The sequence below is a fragment of the Sander lucioperca genome, chromosome 6, assembly GCF_008315115.2.
Source record: "Sander lucioperca isolate FBNREF2018 chromosome 6, SLUC_FBN_1.2, whole genome shotgun sequence".
Lineage (NCBI taxonomy): Eukaryota > Metazoa > Chordata > Actinopteri > Perciformes > Percidae > Sander > Sander lucioperca.
The window spans coordinates 28,702,169-28,723,491 of record NC_050178.1 but is presented as its reverse complement, the minus strand read 5'-3'; the positions used below and the strand labels follow the sequence as shown (position 1 = coordinate 28,723,491).

Sequence of the window (21,323 nt, the reverse complement as noted above, 5' to 3'; positions counted from 1 at the left end):
AACAAAATGCAGCTGTACTGGATCAACAACCAGGTAAAGTGTGATCAATACTTTCTGATAATTTAACTGTGGAGTAAAGTCTGGCTACACTACAGATGCATTATGGGATAGGAGGGGAAAAAAACCTGCTGTGGGTTGTTTGTATTTCTTTAAACCAATCACAATCGTCTCCGAGCGCTAAGCTCCGGATATGTACAGTAACGTGTACAGTAACGTGTACAGTAACGTGTACAGTAGCGTGTACAGTAACGTGTACAGTAACGTGAGCTATTTAAATTAGCTGATACATGGTTAAACCTCATTTTCTCTTACTTGACATTTTCAGCGTGCTTCCTGAAGCAAAGGGACTTTAATAAAGGCAACACGCAGAGAGAGGAAGGTGAGGGACCGGATGTCATGCGATTATCCTGGAAATGTACTTCCTTTGATCCAGACTAGTGAAAGGGTTAAACACATGGGAAGGTACCAGCAGCAGACGTAACATAGTCTTCTTTTTCAATTTCTCTGCTTGCTAATTTCCCCAAACTTTTGGCTCACCCATCCTTTGAAATCCTCAGGCCCGTTTCACACTGGCTGCGTCGTTGTGAGCGTGTCAGCTGCGTGGCGTGTCTGTTTTTATTTCGGGCTCCCATGTCAACAGGTCAGAGCTTTCACACTGCCTGCTTGATACACACGTCTCAGAAAACGCATGCATGCTAGAAATAGAACCGACGGCTATTTTTCACACAACACGCCAGCGTGTTGGAAGCGTTTCCAGGCAAAATAGAATAGGAAAAGATGTTTATATGTCATTTTGACACAAATACATTTAATAAATGACAGTTTGATGTTTGAAAGTCTCTAGGTTTTGACATAAATGCAGATATAAATGTAATTTAAAAAAACATAATAATTAATTATCGATTTTCAAATATTGCATCTGTCAATACAGAACAAAATATTCTGTAGCCTATTTTGCCGTCAATGCTGCCGACGTTGTCTTTGCTGTAATCACATCAGTATATATTTATGTTTAACATGAAGTATACTACTGCTTGAGTGCATTTTATCAATGGGAAACATACATGTGTACAGACAAGGCTAGCAGCAGCAGCGCCGCATCAGACACGTTTCTGGTGTGAAAAGACAGAAAACGCCACGCAGCCGCCACACAACAGAAACGCCACGCAGCCGCCATGCAGGCAGTGTGAAACGGTCCTATGAGGTTTGTATCGATGACAAACTCCTGCAGCTGAATCTGACATGAGGTAGTTAATATCTTTTAAAGAATCATTAGTGTATAGTCAGACTGAAAGGATGTGGGAAGAAACACCACAGAGGTTTGAAGCGAATGTTGGGAATACACACATTTTAATGACAAATGTTTTGTAGGAATAAAGTTGAGATGATGGCAAAGAAAGTGGAATTTGAAAGTGTTACAGTCACTCTGTATTATTAAGTAATGTTCCTCCACAGATTTTGTGACACTCACGTGTGCAGGACGTCAGAGCAAGTCGTGATCAAGTCGGACGCAAATCTAACCGGCATGCATTGGGCGGCGATCGCTGGTCATCGATTCTGTGCAGACCTGGCTCATCTCGAACTCCGGTCCGGTTCGGTTACTGCTCTGTCGGATGTGGGTCTCTCAAACTTAAAGGAAGATGATCATTAATGCTTAGACCAGGGGTCACCAACGCAGTGCCCGCGGGCACCAGGTAGCCCCCAAGGACCACATGAGGAGCCCTCAGGCCTGTTCTAAAAATGAAAATTGAATATTGATATTATCTGTTTCCTACCTTGTTAAGTCATTGTTGATAATTATTGATAATGAGAAATCATTAATGTGATCAGTGTCTTCACATAGATGACTATCATTAATCATTAATAATCATATATAACTAAAGACAAACTGAGCAAATTTGTTATTTCAGAAGAGTGTATCAAACTGGTAGCCCTTCGTATGACTCAGTACCCATGAAGTAGCTCTCAGCTTCAAAAAGGTTGGTGACCCCTGGCTTAGACTATAATAACTCCGTCTTAACTTTCCTTGACAAGTTAAGAGAAAGCTCCGTTTCTAAAAGTCTCTGTGTTCAGCTCTCAGTATTTTTGTAGCTGCTTTCTGAACCTCTGTGGTTTACAGTTTAGTTTCACTTCTTTTTTCCTTTTTTTCAATACAGAAGTTGCATTGTTGACACTGTATGACAATCTATATAAGCATATAAAGAGAAATTCCTATTTTATCTGCTTTTATATATTTAACTGTTTTAATTGCTCTTCAATGTTTCATTTCTTATACTGCACTGTAACTTTTATTCTCGTATTTTATCTGTTTTAAAAAATTTTAATCTGTTTTCATGTAAAGTACTTTGAATTGCCCTGTTGCTGAAATGTGCTATACAAATAAAACTACCTTGCCTTTTTGTACTTTCACACATCAGCCTCATTGTGCTAAATACTGCACCATCAAGTTCAGCTGCAGTACTACTGGCCTGTTTCAGACACTGATCCAAACGTGAGAAGGTAGAGCAATGATGTGATGCAGACAGAACACTATTTCCAAGAATCTCTTCTTTCAAACCAGATTGGTTTGGACTCTTGTATCACTAATGATGAAAAAAGGATATTTTCACACTTCACACGTTTGTGTTTGTCTGCATGTGTGCATGTGGGCGGCCTAGGCTACATCCTGTTGTGAGAAGTTGGGCCGTTGATGTGCATTTCCAAGAAACTCTTTATATCCGCTGCCTGAAGCTTCTTCTTTTTTTTTTTTGGCCTACCTACCTACATACCACAATACACCACTCAGTGAAGCAAGCACTGTGTGAATAGCGACATGTACGTATAGTATTCAGATCATTGTCAAACTTTTTTTATTAACAGACACAAGCACTGCAGCTGTTCTTTGTTTCTGTCCAGGAAGTGAAAGTCATAGTTCTTCCACCAGCTCCACTCTGAAGTTCATACAATCACATTATTGGAAACAAGTGTTTCCCACAAAATTAGAATATATTTGGGGTGGTAGCTGACCCAGGGTGTTGGGGGGGGTGGGGGGGTGGGGGGTGGACGCGCGGAAAGATGTGTGCAGACTTCTTATATTAATTGTACTGCAAATATTTTTATACAAAATTCTGCATGTAACAAATCTAAATTTTAAATTGAATGGTATAATGCAGTAAGGGAAGGGGGCTTTTATATCTGACAACAAAGTCCAGTTCATCTGATTAGTATGAACAGGACACAACCATATCTTTTTCCCATGGGACATGTTTTGCTCCTCAGTTGAAAAATGTAGGAGTGACTTACATAAAGTAACTGCTATTACTGTTGTAGCTAATTTGTACAATAATACAATAGTGTTATGAATACAAAACATGAAGTGTAATGTCTTCCATTTTGAAATATTGATACATAAATTGTTCGTGATTTAGAGTAACAGACTGCCCCTACAGTTCGGCAGGCATGTGAACCGCAGATTGTTGCAAATGGAACCATCATAGTGTGAAATACAGTTTAACTGATGCTGTTACGTGAACGGGCCTCAGCAGAGAGGCGGAGCGAGTCTTCTCTGCATATTCAGAGTCAGGTCAATGCCGCTAAAGCACTCAACACTTTGACTTTCATGCCTAGGCTACTCCCATATAGCTCGCAGGGGCGTCGGACTGGGGGGAAAAAGGGGACTGAGTTCCCTGGGCCCTCATGTGAGGGGGGCCCAAAAAGATGCTAGAATGAGTAGCTGTGGATGCGGGGAGGGGCCCATAGAAAATGCCTTTCTACAGGGGCCAGAATTTTGTGCTACACCAATGATGGCTCGCATCAGGTGTTAAAATGTAACGCAACATACGAGACGTTTTTATTTTTACAGATCATGAAACTGTCTCAATTTAATACGCAAACCAACAGCAGTCGGAGCTCCGGTGGATGGAGAGCTCTGCGTCCCTCAGCAGCGGTTTCTCGCTGTGCCGTTGGTCCCCAGAACAGCATGGTCACCAGAAGAGTCCGGTATACAGTCAGACTCTGCAAACGCTGGCATCTGAAAATCAGACGGTTTGGCGCTCATGATATTCCTCTGGTGCCAGCTAAAACCTCTTTAAGGGGCGCCAAAACTTTCTCTATGCAATATAAACCCTTAATAAATACCGGTAATAACTTCATAATACTAACCATTAAACTCCGGGTCAACTCCAGCCGTCTTCTCTGCGGGGGAAAAGATCAATGTCAGAAAAAGCAACTTCTTCTTCTTAGTTTTAATGTGTTAAAAAGAGCAGAGAGCGGAAGGTGAGGGACCGGATGTCAGGCGATTATCCTGGAAATGGACTTCCTTTGATCCAGACTAGTGAAAAGGTTAAACACATGGGAAGGTACCAGCAGCAGACGTAACATAGTCTTCTTTTTCAATTTATCTGCTTGCTAATTTCCCCAAACCTTTGGCTACCTTTATACCCATCCTTTGTAATCCTAAAAGTATTATGTGTACTTCTACCTGAGATCTTCTCTAATGGTTGAAAGTGTTAAATTATTATGTAATGTTCTTCCACGGATTTTTCCAGATGCACGTACGTTAACTTCCAGCTACTTAAGTAAATGTATATTTAGATACATATAGAGGGAGTGATTAAAAGTTTCCCAAAAGTCATTCAAGTTATCAGAAGATCAAAGAGTTAAACAACATTATGACGGTCAGTGTTGAGCAGCCAAGAAACATGTTGTAGTATCAGAAGTATGTTTGTAGTTTGTTTCTTTTATCAAAGATTGAACACACAGAAACATCCACAACAGTCACAACATACAGTTTGACATATTTCATGTTTTATTCAAACATTTGGATAGAAGATGAAGCGCTGATTGAAATGACATGATACCCTGCAAGTGCATCAGATAAAACATAAAAACCTACATGTATATAGTTCAGTGTGTAACTGTACCTGACAAACTCTGGCTTAGCACCTTCAGAAATAAAAAGAAACAGAAGATGCATGTCACAAATAATTTCACAACATATCATATGACACAAATATCAAAGTAAAAAAATAAGTCACATTATATTTCACATTGGCTAAAAAAAAGTAATTCAACAATTAATGCTAAGGGTCTCTTCAGCAAAGCCATCTACCTGTCTCTTAGACCCCATCCCAACGAGGCTACTTAAAGAAGCATTACCCGTGGTTAGCACTTCATTACTAGATATGATCAATATGTCTTTATTAACAGGTTATGAACCGCAGTCATTTAAAGTAGCTGTGATAAAACCTCTTCTGAAAAAACCCATCCTCGATCCTGAGGTTTTAGCCAACTATAGACCTATATCTAACCTTCCCTTTCTCTCCAAGATCCTTGAGAAAGTAGTCGCTAATCAGTTATGTGACTTCTTACATAGGAATAGCCTATTTGAGGACTTTCAGTCAGGATTTAGAAAGCATCATAGCACAGAGACAGCCCTGGTGAAAATTACTAACGACCTTCTAATTGCTGCTGACAAAGGACTTGTCTCCATTCTTGTCTTATTAGATCTTAGTGCTGCATTCAACACTATTGTCCATACCATCCTGTTACAGAGACTGGAACATTTAGTTGGCATTAAAGGAATCACACTAAGCTGGTTTAAGTCCTATTTTTCTGATCAATCTCAATTTGTTAATATCAACGAGATCCAAGCATGCTAAAGTTAGCCATGGCGTTCCTCAAGGCTCGGTGCTTGGACCAATTCTTTTCTCCTTATATATGCTTCCTCTAGGTAACATTATTAGGAAACACTCAATTAACTTTCACTGTTATGCGGATGACACCCAATTATCAGAGGTGTGGACTCGAGTCATGTGACTTGGACTCGAGTCAGACTCGAGTCATGAATTTGATGACTTCAGACTCGACTCGACAAAATGTACAAAGACTTGCAACTTGACTTGGACTTTAACATCAATGACTCGTGACTTCACTTGGACTTGCACCTTTTGACTCGAGAAGACTTGCTACTTCCCATGAAAACTGGGGAAGAAAATGTTCACACGGCCGCGCCGCTCTCAGTTTATCTGCATCTGTGAAAAAAATGTGCACCACCTTGTATGCATGCAGAGAGCACGCGCGCTGCCTGCACGACATCTAATCACTGTAGTCCCACGTTGTTTTGATTCGACAGCATCTAAGCAGGCACATTGCAAGACAACCAATGAAGCACGAGCAACAACGCGCCAGTTGGCAAAATGATACCGAAGATAGTTTCGTTTGGCTATAACAATTACGAGGTAGTCGACAAAAAAAGAGTTGCAATTTGCAAAACATGCGGGTTGAAGATTACAGACGGAGCTGCCACAACGTCCAACTTTGTTCGACACCTGAAGTTGCACAAAGAAAGGTAAGTTTTGAACGAATGCTAAGCACCTTATCGGATGTATGTACCGTAACATACTAGCTGCTGCATATTTACTGTCTCAACGAGACAGTAAACGCACGTCTCCCTTGCTGGTTCATGCTTACAAAAATAGGGATTTTTGAACCCTGATTATATGAGGTACATGAGTGTAGCACACTCAGATGGAAAACCTCGCCAACATCATGTCAACGTCTGTTTTAAAGTAACGTTACAGTAACACAGTCACAGTAGATCCACCATTAGCCTTCCCTTTTCATATCAGGGGTTGTATTCGCTATAACTACCGCCTCGCTATACATTATCCCGCTTATTACATGGCTACCTATCAAATAAATCATTACTTTGACACAAAATATTGATTTAAAAAGGAGTTTATTGATTTAAAAACGATTGTATTGCTTCCGCTAAACCGAACTGCGCCCATAGCAACGCTCTGTTTTTCATGGCAACGGTCTGTTATACTTCACAGCGGTCTGTTATCAAGAAATAACAGGCCGCATTCTACATTGGAATTCAACCAAGCCATGTAATAAAATAAAATAATAACGATTATAGTAGTAATGTTCAGAGATGCAATAGATTATTATAGTGCAGTTCTTAACTAATGGGAATATTGTTTAGCTTATTTTTGGTTTAATTTGGTTTACTTTAATTATTTAATTTATTCAATTATTTTGTTTTGCTATACTTTTCATGCCAACTTGCCATGGCCCCCCTAGCACTCCCTCGCAGCACCCAGGGGTCCCCGTCCCCACTTTGAAAACCACTGCTATAAAGCATATGACTTCAGTTTCTTGAGAGAAAGGACTTTCTTATGACTTTTGAAGCAGTGGAAATATTCTTAATATTGCATACACTGAAACTGAAATGACTTGAAATGACTCAAAACTAAAATGGTAGGACTTTGGACTCGACTTGAGACTTGTTGGCTTTGACTTGTGACTCGACTCGGGACTTGCCTCATCTTTGACTCGACTTGACTCGGGACTCGAGGGCAAAGACTTGAGACTTACTTGTGACTTGCATAACAATGACTTTGTCCCACCTCTGCCAATTATACTTATCAATCAAGCCAGACGAAACCAGCCAGTTAGCTAAACTTCAAGTATGCATTAAAGATATCAAATCATGGATGACCTACAATTTCCTGATGTTAAACTCAAACAAAACTGAAGTTATTGTGCTGGGCCTTAAACACCTCCGAACATCATTATCCCAAAATATAATTACTCTGGATGGTATTTCCCTGGCCTCCAGCACTACTGTCAGAAATCTAGGAGTTATTTTTGATCAGGATCTATCCTTTAACGCCCACTTAAAACAAACCTCTAGAACAGCCTTTTTGCACCTTCGTAACATTGCCAAAATTAGGAATATCTTGTCTCAAAACGATGCTGAAAAACTAGTCCATGCATTCGTTACTTCCAGGCTGGACTACTGTAATTCCCTATTATCAGGATGCTCAAACAACTCTTAAGACTCTCCAGCTGATCCAGAATGCTGCAGTGTGTGTTCTGACAAGAACTAAGAAAAGAGATCATAGTTATCCTGTATTAGCTTCTCTGCATTGGCTTCCTGTAAAATCCAGGATTGAATTTAAAATCCTTCTCCTGTCTTACAAAGCTCTAAATGGTCAAGCACCATCATATCTTGAAGAGCTCATAGTACCTTATTGTCCCACTACAGCACTGCGCTCCCAGAATGCAGAGTTACTTGTGATTCCTAGAGTCTCTAAAAGTAGAACGGGAGCCAGAACATTTAGCTATCAGGCTCCTCTCCTGTGGAACCAGCTCCCAGTCTGGGTTCGGGAGGCAGACACCGTCACCACCTTTAAGAGTAAACTTAAAACTCTCCTCTTCGAGGAGAAGGGGAAAGGGGAGCGGGGGACAGTTCACCTCTGGGTCGAACGGGTTGCTGGGCATAGGCGCCGATACCGTTGGTGCTCCGCAAATACTGAGCACCCACGAAGCTGATCGCGGTTATGTGTCAGTTAAACTTGTCATCTCAATCCTATCCTGAGTTGAAAGAGCCTTGCCTACTTTACGGCTTTATTATCGAGTTGATAGGCGTGTGTGTTCGTGTCAGCCGTCTGAAATGTAAACATTTTTTGACTACTTTTTTTTTTTAAAGGGCGTGTACCCGTGAGCATTCAATAGGGGAGCAGATTTCATACAATAACATCATTGATGATTTTGCATCAAGGAAGGCCAGAAAGGTCAGGTTTTAGTTTTAGTTTGTGTTTTCTGTTCTTAGTGCTATAGTGTAACAGTTAGATTCTCTTTAGTGTGTTTTCACATTTGTGTGATGAGGGTTAGGGTTAGCTCGAAGGGGGTCTCGCCTTGGGTGTAATTCAATGTAGAACCGCCCTGTATATACATCTTACTCTGTAAACAAAAACCTCGGTAACAATCTGCTTATCCTTTTAATTTCCTGAAATGCTTCCTTCTTAATTTTGAAAAGGTAGTCTCAGTAAAGGCTACAAAGGTTAGGATGGCTACGAGCTGTAACCACGGTGATTGATATGAGGATCAACTTCTGAATATAATTATTAATATGTTAAGCCTACCATAAATTGTTGTTTCAAAAAAGTAATTTATTTAAAACAATTAATAATGCGGTGTGATTTTAAATCAAACTAAGTCCCACACATAAATATGCTCATGTTTTTTTTTTCCTTTAGTCTTTGCTATTAACATTCATCAACCACAAAATTAGAAAATTGCGTTTTTAAATAATGATCCATGGAAAATAAAATAAAAAATGCTTCTCTTTGTATATAGTTTACATACATTATACAACATTAGCCTACAAGTCAAAACAAATGCCCATTAGTCAAACAAGCCATTAGGCTGTAGTTCTAAACACTCAACTGGAGGTTGTTGATATAGTATATATAAGGCAAATCAAAGTGCTTAGCATAAAACACTATTTTTTCATTATTGGTATTTGTATTGTGTAAATTCTCACGTGCAACATTCTTTCACAGATGAGGAGCGGTAATTGCTTACTGCCGGAGTCTTCAGCTGATTTTATATATATATATATATATATATATATATATATATATTTTTTTTTTTTTTAATTTATTACAGGGACAGTGCAGCTGTTCTTTGTTTCTGTCCAGGAAGTGAAAGTCATAGTAGTAATCTTTCTGCCGTAGAGAAGAGACTTCAGTAATTCTTCCACCAGCTCCACTCTGAAGTTCATACAATCACATTATTATTAGGTCACAATATGCAGAGAGTAGTTGCTGAGTAGCTGCTGAGTCACTCATTGTCTCTGTAGCCATCTTAATGAGGAAGAAATATATTTTACTTCCTGTATTTATCTGTACTCATTTCTGTCCTCTGATGGTAAATAAAGGCTAATCTTATTTTTTTTTATCAATATCATCATTATTATATGAGGAAAGAAATAGATGGACTGGAGTAGGCCCAATAAAGATATATAATGTAAAAAGGTTCAACATGTTATCTGGTGGGCAGTGCAAAGGATTTGCTGTGGACATGGTTCAAGACGATGCCAAAAAACAAGTTTCTTGTTATAAAAAGTTGATCTTGTTCCCTTAGCAAGAAGGAGGACATTACGTCAAATGTGTTTGACTGGAAGAAAGATGCTGTGGATGGGTTCTTTTATGCCAATGGCCAGCATTCCAATAATGGCCGAGGTGGTCAAAGTGAGCAGTTCAAAGGTCGAGTCTTTCAAGATGAAGATGAACTGAAACACGGCGACGCCTCCATAATCATCAGAAATACAAAGATATCTGACAGTGGAGTCTACACCTGTGATTTTCCTCGTCTTCAGCCACCTCAAACATTCAAGATTAAGCTAGTTGTTGGTGAGTACTTTCATTAAACAGTTAAAGATTTCTGCAAGATAACAATTTTTGTTTTTGTCTCAAGTTGATAATACTTTACAAGCACAAAATAACGTTTTGTTTTGCCTTTTAGGTTTTTAAAATACAGAAGAAGGTAAAACATCCCAGGTAACTCAAGTAAGTCCTGGTTTTAATAACGTCATCTGTGATTCTGTTTGGTCCCACAGTCCTGATAATTCATAAAACCTTCCTTACTGAATACATATGGAGACATGTATACGCCAACATCATTTTAAGTCTGTGTAAATGTTAATCATTCAATTGTTTAAAAAAAAAAATCCTTTTTACAATTTTTATAAAGACAGTGACTAGAAAGAGTATTTGTGTATTGGTCATAATTCGTTGTCAATCCCAATGAAAAAACCCACTCTGAATTTAAATCCTACTGAAAGGCTTGTGTTTTTATGTTGTCACACTGTAATCCCCATATGCAAGAAGAAAATATTGTAATGCTTTAATTGTCCTGTAATAATCTACTGTTATGCTGTGTTCACAGGTGCAGCTCCCAAACCATCCATCACATCACTTAAGGAAACAAAGGACTGGAGGCTGCTGCAGTGTGAGGTTCAGGGCAAACCAAAACCTGAAGTAGAGTGGCAGGACAGTGATGGAAACAAACTTAATGCTGATGAGCCACAGGTCACAATAAAAAGAGACCTCTTCTACATCACTCTCAACGCTAATGTGACCAAGAGCGACCGCTATCGCTGTGTGGCCACACAGTAGACAATCAGCCATCAGATTTCTGCTGAGACTGATATGTGTATCCATGTTAAGATTCTTCCAGTGGTGTAGTCTAATGTATTGTAGTGGGTAAACTGTTTTGTATATATTGGCCAGAATCTGCCTTTGGGGGAGGCGGGGGGCATATCATAGTGGGGGGTCTAGGTGTCCTCCCCCAGAGAAGTTTTGAGCATCAACGACTTTATTTCCTGTATTCGGATACACTTTTATGCACCAATTTAAGGTGGAAATACCTTAATGTAGCCTATGTGTAGAAGAGAAACACAGATGACAATTCAAAATATATCAAAGATTTAATGGAAAGTATGTTGTTGTGGGTCATTGGGCATTTTAAAGTGGGTATATGGAAATCCTGGAGCTTTCTTAGTGAGTATATTGCTTATACCTGCGTATCACGTAGACTACACCACTGGATTCTTCCTCATCCTGCTTGGTTTTATCTGTGAATAATTTCAAAAATGCATGTTTGAAGGTGAATTAACTTAAAGCAGTTCTAACTTAGATTAAAAACACATCTGCTTATGTAAAAAAAACAATCAAACTGAGTGAAAATTTTAATTTCTACAAATGATTGCGCTGGTTCAACAATCACCAGAGATAAGAGAAAGAATAAGAAGAAACAAGAAATAACAGAACAAACTGCTCAAATGTTTCATAGTGATTTTGAGATCAGTCTGAACCTACACACACACACACACACACACACACACACACACACACACACACACACACACACACACATTCTTGCCAGCTAAAACTAATGTGTGTACTGTATGGTTGATACATTGGTTGTTTGTGCTGAATAAACAAACTGCAAAATAAGTCAAAACAGTCAAATTCACAGCTTAAATAGAAACAAAAATGTGTTGAGTCTGAATTCACCTTTTAGGTGTGATGGTTGGGACTTTTCTGTTGCCTGGTTTTGTACATTTCTGTTGCCTGTATTGTGATTTCTGTATGTTTTCTGTTTTTGTATATTTTATTCTGTATATTTCTGCCCCTTTTGTAGGTTTCCTGTTTTGTAGATGTTCTCTGGTTTTGTATATTCCTGTTATTTCTATTCCTTATTCCCCTGTTCATTGTGTTTCTGTTTATTCCATTTTAGCTGTGTTCTTGTTTGTATTGTGCATTCCTGTTCTGTTTCCTGTTTTATTTTGACAGTGTGTTCTATCTTGTCTTGTCTAGGTTTGCATTCCATGTTTTCACGCCTTGGTTGATTGTCCTGCCCCGCCCTGATGTGTTTCACCTGTTGTATCACCTGTCCCTCATTTGTTCATTACTTCATGTATTTAACCCCTGTGTTCCCTTTGTCTCTTGTTAGATCATTTTGTATCCGTTTATTTCCGTGCCCTGCCAACCTGTGTGTTTGTGAGTTTCTGTGTCAGCTCTCGTCTGTTTGTTACTGTTTTTTTTTGTATGCCTTTTGTCTTCATTTTTGGAATTGGTTTTTGTCTGTCGGTACTCCCAGGACTCCCTTGGGTTTTTTTTTTGTGTTTCTCAAATAAATCCTCAACTCCAACTTTTTTCTGCCTGCCTGCCTGCCTCTCTCTGCGTTTGGGTCCTTTAATCCCCTACACGTAACATTAGGAGCATTTACATCATTAATCTTACATCATTCAATTCTATTTTATTCATAGTGTCAAATCATAACTGTTAACAAGTTATCAGGACACTTTACAGATCTAGACCTAACATTTCCCTTCAAGAGCAAGCATTTGGTGCAACGGTGGAAAACTTTATTTTTAAAGGAACACGGCGACTTATTGGGACTTTGTCTTATTCACTGTAACCCCCAGAGTTAGATAAATCCATACATACCCTTCTCATCTCCATGCGTGTTGTAACTATCTGGCGCACCCAGCGCTAGCTAAGCCTAGCACAGATCCTGGAGGTAACAGGTTCCAACTGGCCTACTGCTTCGTGCTTCGTGTTGTACAATCCAACTCTGAGCGAACTCTCTGCTCCTCACCACAGGGCTTCAGGTGCTGCTAGCAAATCACTCCGCCCAAGCAGCAGAAGTAGCAGTGCTTCACCTTTCTGAGAATATAGTTCCCAGTATGTATATGGTTAGAAGATGGCTGTGTCTCATGTGGCCTTGTTATTTGTACACGCTGTGACTATACAAATCACAACATGTAAATAGGAATATGTTGGCGTTATTTTGTCAATTATTCGGAGCAGTAGGCTAGATGGAACCGGTTACCTCTGTTGGGTACACGCAGGGGTACAGATCAGATTATTGGCATATTATCAAAGATGTTTATCAATATTAATAAAGTTATGAATACGGTTATTAATAACTTTATCAAATCAACAAACAATCAAAACGGGGCACCACCCTGAAACTTCAGGGGCCAATATTGAACTGTGGAATAGTCTCATTTGTCAGTGGAAGGGTGAAATCCGAGCACTGACCTGTGTATAACCAGCAATTAATACAATAAGTATACAAATAATCACAAACAACTGCTAATTAACGTATAGTAGAATTTATTAACTTCAAAATTATCAATGGCCAATCAATAATCCTTTGATTAATTAAAACCAATATACGTTTCTTTTAAGTACAACAAAACAAAACAAAACAAAACAGCATATGGGGAGAAGCTCTGTGTGTGTGTGTGTGTGTGTGTGTGTGTGTGTGTGGGTGTGAGAGAGTGAGTGTGAAAGAGTAGGGGGTGGCGAGGTGTAGTCTAGCCAAAGACTACAAAAATGGCTAGTCTTGTGAGCTGCACAAAACTGTTTCACCCCAAGAGGGAGGTATTGATAGGCTAGGCCTAAGATTAGCCGTTAGCTCATTCAGGCTAAGCTATGTGCTACCAACAATAGGCTAGCTGCTAAGCTAACGTGTCTGCACACGTGTGGTTGACAAGAGGGAGACACAGGAGCGCAGAACTGTGGAGCGGTGCGCGCTCTGCAGTTTGTGTGACTCGCTGTTTGACCAGCTGTTCACCTTAGCGCGTGTGGGTAACTAGCTATGTGTTCATATATGTGTGTGTAAGAGAAAGGTTAGAGAAGTAGGAAAGAAAGATATATATATACTTGGATCTAACAGTACCTAAAACTCCTCAGCAGTGGGAGAAGCAGAAAGTAGCATTTACAGCCTGAACAAGCTAGCTACATATTCAACACAACATATCAGCAATGCACCGTGATCAGAGTACATTCACAGAATAGATTTGACTCAGCGGTCACAATCCTAGATTAATACATTACACGCGCAGCAGTAGCGCTGTATTAATCAGATCACATTAATGGTAACACAAAGTAGCAGCAATAGCAAATTACTCATTAATAAAACACACTATTTATCTCTGCCCAGACGTAAGCCTTCTTACTGTGTGTTCAGTCCGTTTATCCGTAGGTTTCCACAAAAGAAACGGGGTCCGTGTCTACTCGTCAGCAGATCAGGGGAAGCTCTCCTTCCAAAAAGAGCAGAAGGAAGAGAGCTAGGGTCGACTTGAGAAGAAAAACGTTGTTTCCTTCTCCTGCTGGTTTCAGAGGATCCACGGTGCTCCCAGCACCGAAATTAAATCCACTTTGTTTCAAAAATGGAAGTTTTAGCACCAACTTGTAGTGCTGACCTGTCGTCAACTGGAGTTGAGGTGGAAAGCATTTGTTTCTGTGTGTCATGCTGTAGTGACCAAAGTCACAGGGCAAAAGACGAGAAGTGGGGGGTGACATGGAGTTTTATAGCTCAGGCCACCAGACCTGGCTCCATGCTGGTTTTATGGTACCTCTGAACCAATGGGAATGCAGGACCTCCTGGTGTTTCGGCCATTTTGTGCAGTAACACCTAGGTGCGACTTTTAGGCTGCAAGGTCTGCATGCAGGCTGTTGTTAGAAAATGGGTGATGAACCATCTTTCCTAAGGAGACCTGGATCGGAATTTTCCAAGTAGGCCTTCTTTGTCTCAGGCCCATTGTCTCTGAGCACATGTTGGCTGGAAATCCTTTGTTTGACAAGATAATGTTTAACTCACTCCTGGACGGACCCAACACCTCCATGATCTGTGCTAAGCTAGGCTAGCGCTGGGAGTTACGACACGCACAGAGATGAGAAGGGTATGTATGGACTTATCTAACTCTGGGGGATACGGTGAATAAGACAAAGTCCCAATAAGTCGGCGTGTTCCTTTAAAGGCAGAAACCTCGAACAGACCCAGGCTCTTGGTGGGCGGCCATCCGCCGCTGCCAGTTGAGTCACAGAGAAACTGATACAGTTATACAGAAATATGATTCATAATTATGGGTAAATAGGACTTAAACCATCTTTAATGCCAATTAAATGTTCCAGTATCTGTACTAGGATGTTATGGTCAAAAGTATTGAATGCAGCACAAAGATCTCATAAGACAAGAACATATATATCAATGATTTTTTTTAATTTCTTATTGTTTTCATCTTTCATCAGCTGGATCGCAGACACATCCTTCACGTATGTTAACTGTCCAATCATGTCACTCTTGTACAAAGGCCCTAACAACTATTATAACTATTATTATAACTAATATTAACAAAAACCAGAGAGCTGGGGATGTTATCCCTGTTACAGTGTCATTATTATGTCCGCCAAGGAGGTCATGCTTTTGGTTTGGTTCGTCTGTCTGTCCGCAGGATTACAGTAAAATTTTGTCTCAACGGATGCACATTGCTGGAAATAGAGCCTGACATCCTTCCTCTTAGTATTTTCTCTATTGAGACTTAGCGCTGCCCAGGATGATTGTGATTGGTTTAAAAAAACAGGTTTGGAAAACAAACGTCTATGAAAGTTTATAAAATGACCATATTCAACAGGCATATTTCCACTGTGTAGCCAAGTTAAAGAAGAGTAGCCATATGTTGATGTCACTGTGCGTGGAGGGATTCCTCTGAGTCGGGTTTGTTATCGGTTCTCATACTTTTTATGATAATTCACACCTTTAGATGTTTGTATTGTGTAGGTTATGACTCATACTCTCTACATGATTGCAGTCACATTTTCTTTTCTTTCTTAAGATTATTTTTTGGGGCATTTTTAGGCCTTTATTTTCACAGGACAAATGAAGACATGAAAGGGGAGAGAGAGGGGGAATGACATGCAGCAAAGGGCCGCAGGTCGGGGGCGAACCCGCGGCCGCTGCGTCGAGGAGTAAACCTCTATATATGTGCGCCCGCTCCACAATTGCAGTTAGATTGTGAGAGTAACATCACCTTCTTGTTCTGTGTTCAAAACTTGAGGAAAGTGATGATTGGAGTTGCTGTTGGAGTTCTCGCAGAATTTCTGTTTTTGTAGGTGTTCCTCTCTCTCTGCCTGCTCTGCCTGCCTACAGTATCCATAATGTGCAAACAATAAAATAACAAGTACTTTGTATCTATGTTTCCACATCGGAGTGGAAACTTGTTGAATACAAAATAATAAATAAAAAAAGCCCAAACCAGTGATGTAGGGCTTAAACATCGTTATCCACGTAAGATAAGCAGAATCAGATTGCATGATAATAACTGGAATAAATGGAGTCTGTGTTTTTATTATTATTATTATTATTATTATTAAATTACTCTTGCTTAAACTGTAAAATGAGTAGTGGAAATACCAGTGTAGAATAAAATAAAACCTGCATATTTAAACAATCATGACTATACAGAGTCAGGAGTAGCTTAGGAATGTACTTTTTTTTTTTTTTACAGTCAGATAAAAAGACATTTTGGAAAATTAGCAGAAATGGCACGTGTTGCCAAAGCATATAATGCAAAAGTCAGACCATTTAATATAAAACTCTCTAAGGGTTTTTCTGGAGGTTTTGATGTGTTGATCCATGTCGCTAACCGCAGTGAGAAGTCGAGCTGTGCTGGCACGGTGGACCACAGAGCCAGGTCACATCCTATATCTTGATGACAGTTTTGCATGTCTGCTGACAAACCACTTTGTTTCCTGTAACTCTGATCTACTGAACAAATACAGCAGAATATGTCCATATCTGTTAGACTAAAACCGTTTTTAATTTAACAAAAAATCTCCCAGCGACCCAGAAAGGATTTTCCCCGTAGGCCACCACTGTAAAAGAGACGTCTGTAAAAATGCAGTCAGGACACCCTTGAATGGTTGTGTGTGTGTGTGTGTGTGTGTGTGTGTGTGTGTGTGTGTGTGTGTGTGTGTGTGTGTGTGTGTGTGTGTGTGTGTCAGTCGGTCTCTCTCTCTACGTGCTTATATAAAACTGGATTGACAGTTCCACCGATTACCTAACTTTGGATTCTTGAATAACTAATTATGAAATATATTTTCACATTTCGCACACATTTGTGTTTGTGTGCACATGCATGTGTGTGTTGTGAGAAGTTGGGCCGTTGATGTGCATTTCCAAGAAACTCTTTATATCCGCTGCCTGAAGCTTCTTCTTTTTTTTTTTGGCCTACCTACCTACATACCACAATACACCACTCAGTGAAGCAAGCACTGTGTGAATAGCGACATGTACTTAAGGTATTCAGATCATTGTCAAACTTCAGTCTTTTTCTTAAATGTATTTTTTTATTAACAGACACAAGCATTGCAGCTGTTCTTTGTTTCTGTCCAGGAAGTGAAAGTCATAGTAGTAATCTTTCTGCCGTAGAGAAGAGAGACTTCTGTAATTCTTCCACCAGCTCCACTCTGAAGTTCATACAATCACATTATTAGAAGGTAACAATATGCAGAGAGAGAGAAAAAGAGTTAATGTTCATCATTGTTTTGGGAAAAATAGGTAATTCAAGTAAGTCCTGATTTTAATAACGTAATCTGTGGGTTCTGTTTGGTTCCATATAACCATAATTCATAAAACCTTCCTTACTGAATACATATGGAGACATTTATACGCCAACATCATTTTAAGTTTGTGTAAATGTTGATCATTCAAATGTTTAAAAAAAAAATCCTTTTTACAATTTTTATAAAGACAGTGACTAGAAAGAGTATTTGTTGTGTATTGGTCATAATTCGTTGTCAATCCCAATGAAAAAACCCACTCTGAATTTAAATCCTACTGAAAGGCTTGTGTTTTTATGTTACATAAACACTGTAATCCCCATATGCAAGAAGAAAATATTGTAATGCTTTAATTGTCCTGTAATAATCTATTGTTATGCTGTGTTCACAGGTGCAGCTCCAAAACCATCCATCACATCACTTAAGGAAACAAAGGACTGGAGGCTGCTGCAGTGTGAAGTTCATGGCAATCCAGAACCTGAAGTAGAGTGGCAGGACAGTGATGGAAACAATCTTAATGCTGATGAGCCACAGGTCACAATAAAAAGAGACCTCTTCTACATCACTCTCAACACTACTGTGACCAAGAGCGACCGCTATCGCTGTGTGGCCACACAGTAGACAATCAGCCATCAGATTTCTGCTGAGACTGATGTGTATATCCATGTTAAGATTCTTCCAGTGGTGTAGTCTAATGTATTGTAGTGGGTATACTGTACTGCATATATTGGCCAGAATCTGCCTTTGGGGGAGGGGGGCTATATCATAGTGGGAGGTCTGGGTGTCCTCCCCCAGGGAAGTTTTTAGCATCAACGACTTAATTTCCTGTATTCGGATACACTTTTATGCACCAATTTATGGTGGAAATACCTTTATTTATTCTATGTGAAGAAGAGAAACACAGATGACAATTCAAAATATATCAAAGATTTAATGGAAAGTACACTCACCTAAAGGAATATTAGGAACACCTGTAAGATTTCTTGTTAATGCAATTATCTAATCAACCAATCACATGGCAGCTGCTTCAATGCATTTAGGGGTGTCGTCCAGGTCTAGACAATCTCCTGAACTCCAAACTGAATGTCAGAATGGGAAAGAAAGGTGATCTAAGCAACTTTAAGCGTGGCATGGTTGTTGGTGCCAGACGGGCTGGTCTGAGTATTTCACAATCTGTTACTGGAATTTTCATTCACAACCATTTCTAGGGTTTACAAAGAATGGTCTGAAAAAAGGAAAAACATCCAGTGTGCTGCAGTCCTCTGACTGAAAATGCCTTGTTGATGCTAGAGGTCAGAGGAGAATGGTCCGAGTGATTCAAGCTGATAGAAGTTCAACTTTGACTCAAATAACCACTCGTTACAACCGAGGTATGCAGCAAAGCATTTGTGAAGCCACAACACGCACAACCTTGAGGCGGCTGGGCTACACCAGCAGAAGACCCCACCGGGTACCACTCATCTCCACTAAAAATAGGAAAAAACGAGGCTACGATTTGCACGAGCTCACCAAAATTGGACAGTTGAAGACCTTAATGTTGCCTGGTCTGTTGAGTCTCGATTTCTGTTGAGACATTCAGATGGTAGAGTCAGAATTTGGCGTAAACAGAATGAGAACATGGATCCGTCATGCCTTGTAACCACTGTGCCAGCTGGTGTAATGGTGTGGGGGATGTTTTCTTGGCACACTTTAGGCCCCTTAGTAGCAATTGGGCATCATTTAAATGCCACACCCTACCTGAGCATTGTTTCTGACCATGTTCATCCCTTTATGACCACCATGTACCCAGGGGCGGATCTACCGGGGTGGCATAGGGTGGCAAGTGCCACCCTAAAAGAAAGCCTTGCCATCCCTGCTGCCACCCCAGTTGGCAGCAATGAATTAAAAGTTATGGCCAATTTGACAATTTATGAATGCGAATCTCCAATGTCCGACTGCAGTGAATGCAGTGTAACCGGCCTGGCCTCAGTACCGGTTACCTGCGTTGTGTCTAATTTGTGAAGCAGACAACTGGAGACTCAGGCTTTGGCACAGGACATTTATTGCTCTGTTGAGTGTCTGTTGAGTGTCTTAGAGAGGAGAAACACAGCGTTGGTAGAATGCCCTCAACACACGCCGCTCTCGGCCAGATCCAACATCGTCTCTCAGAAATAATTTCATTTCTCAATAAAATAAAAACGCATATGAAACAATAAATGCAAAAATACAACATAAGAATATAAAAATACTTTTGTAATATATAGCCTATATAAAACTGCTCTCAGATGTCTCACACTCTCACTTTAACTGCAATCTCACAGCATTACAAAATACACATTTTAAATCACAATAAGTCCTGTGCAAATAACATACCTGTTGAGTGTCTTAGAGAGGAGAAACACAGCGTTGGTAGAATGCCCTCAACACACGCCTAACAACATAAAGAGAACATACATGTACTTATACGGGCGCAGTACAGGACACAAAATGGCAAATGCCAACGCAGATACATATGAAAACATAGCATGTAAGCTAGCTCACTAAAACACTCAGAACTGAATAATAAACAAAAATACACGAAAGAGAATGAAACAGTCCAACTACTAAAAACCTATACTAACCACAATCAGCCTGTCTAATCACTTAAATACACATTAAACATAGTATTTTATACATCCGCCTCGCGCTACACAAAGTACCTACCGCTCTCGGCCAGATCCAACATCGTCTGACGAGAGCCGGGAAAACAAATAGTACGTCGACAAAACGACCAGCAGGTTCTCCTTCTCCATAAACAACATGAAATCAAGGAGAGGGTTAACTTCTCCTGCTACAGATTTCCCACCGTGGTCAGAAAGAACAGAGGAGACACTTTGTTTCTCTCACTATGACTAGAGTCGGTACTCGCTCTGAAGCTAATCGCTGTCACTCTCTCACTTCTCCCTCGCTCTATCACACACTCCCCATACACACACACACACACACACATGCCGGCTCGACGCACACACCAGCGCAGAAGTATAAAATCAGGCCAGTGAGGCCACTTGCGTAGGCTACGGCGAAAGCTCTGCGTGGAGCCTCCGCAGAACCATAAAACAAGCTTAACACTCCTCAGTTAAAAAAATAAATAAAATACATTCCTCGGTGGAGGTCTGTCGCCATCTTGTGTCGTGTTACTGTGAGTAGATGATCACATGACTCCATTCCTGTTTTTGGAGATTGGTCTGTTTTAAGGTCCATCTATTGAACCCCTTCACCTTCCTTTTTTCTGCGTTATTTGCATTTTTCTATATTTACTGTTTGTTTAAATATCATATTAAATGTTATAGTTTTCATGCACCAGCAAAGGCAAATTCCTTGTAAGTGTTACTTACTTAGCAATAAATATTTTTCTATTATATTTTTTGTCTGATGGTTGTGTCTCTCCTTTTTTTGGCTGATCCCCAGGGATTACGGAATAATCAGTATCACGTTTATCGGAAAAGTTTATTGTAATAACAAGACGTTTTTCACGTTATAACAAGGTGTTTTCACATTTTAACAAGATACTTTCCCTTTTTTACGACATACAAACTTACCAAGTAATAACAATTCTTGTTATTACAATATACAATTTATCATGCTATAACGTGAAACATGATAATTTTCATGTCA

The 21,323-nt window shown here is 39.8% G+C and overlaps 1 protein-coding gene and 1 long non-coding RNA gene across 2 annotated transcripts in view; one reads left to right on the top strand and one right to left on the bottom strand.

Annotated features, from left to right (window-relative positions):
- LOC118495300 (nuclear factor 7, brain-like) overlaps window positions 1-21,323 on the top strand; it is a 1,057,410-nt gene that overhangs the window by 153,415 nt on the left and 882,672 nt on the right. The window lies entirely within an intron of this gene.
- LOC116065142 lies at window positions 14,249-20,190 on the bottom strand. The gene is made up of 3 exons (XR_004108678.2): window positions 20,180-20,190; window positions 17,588-17,590; window positions 14,249-14,458 (listed from the first exon to the last, which is right to left on the bottom strand). It is a non-coding gene; the product is annotated as an uncharacterized LOC116065142 (long non-coding RNA).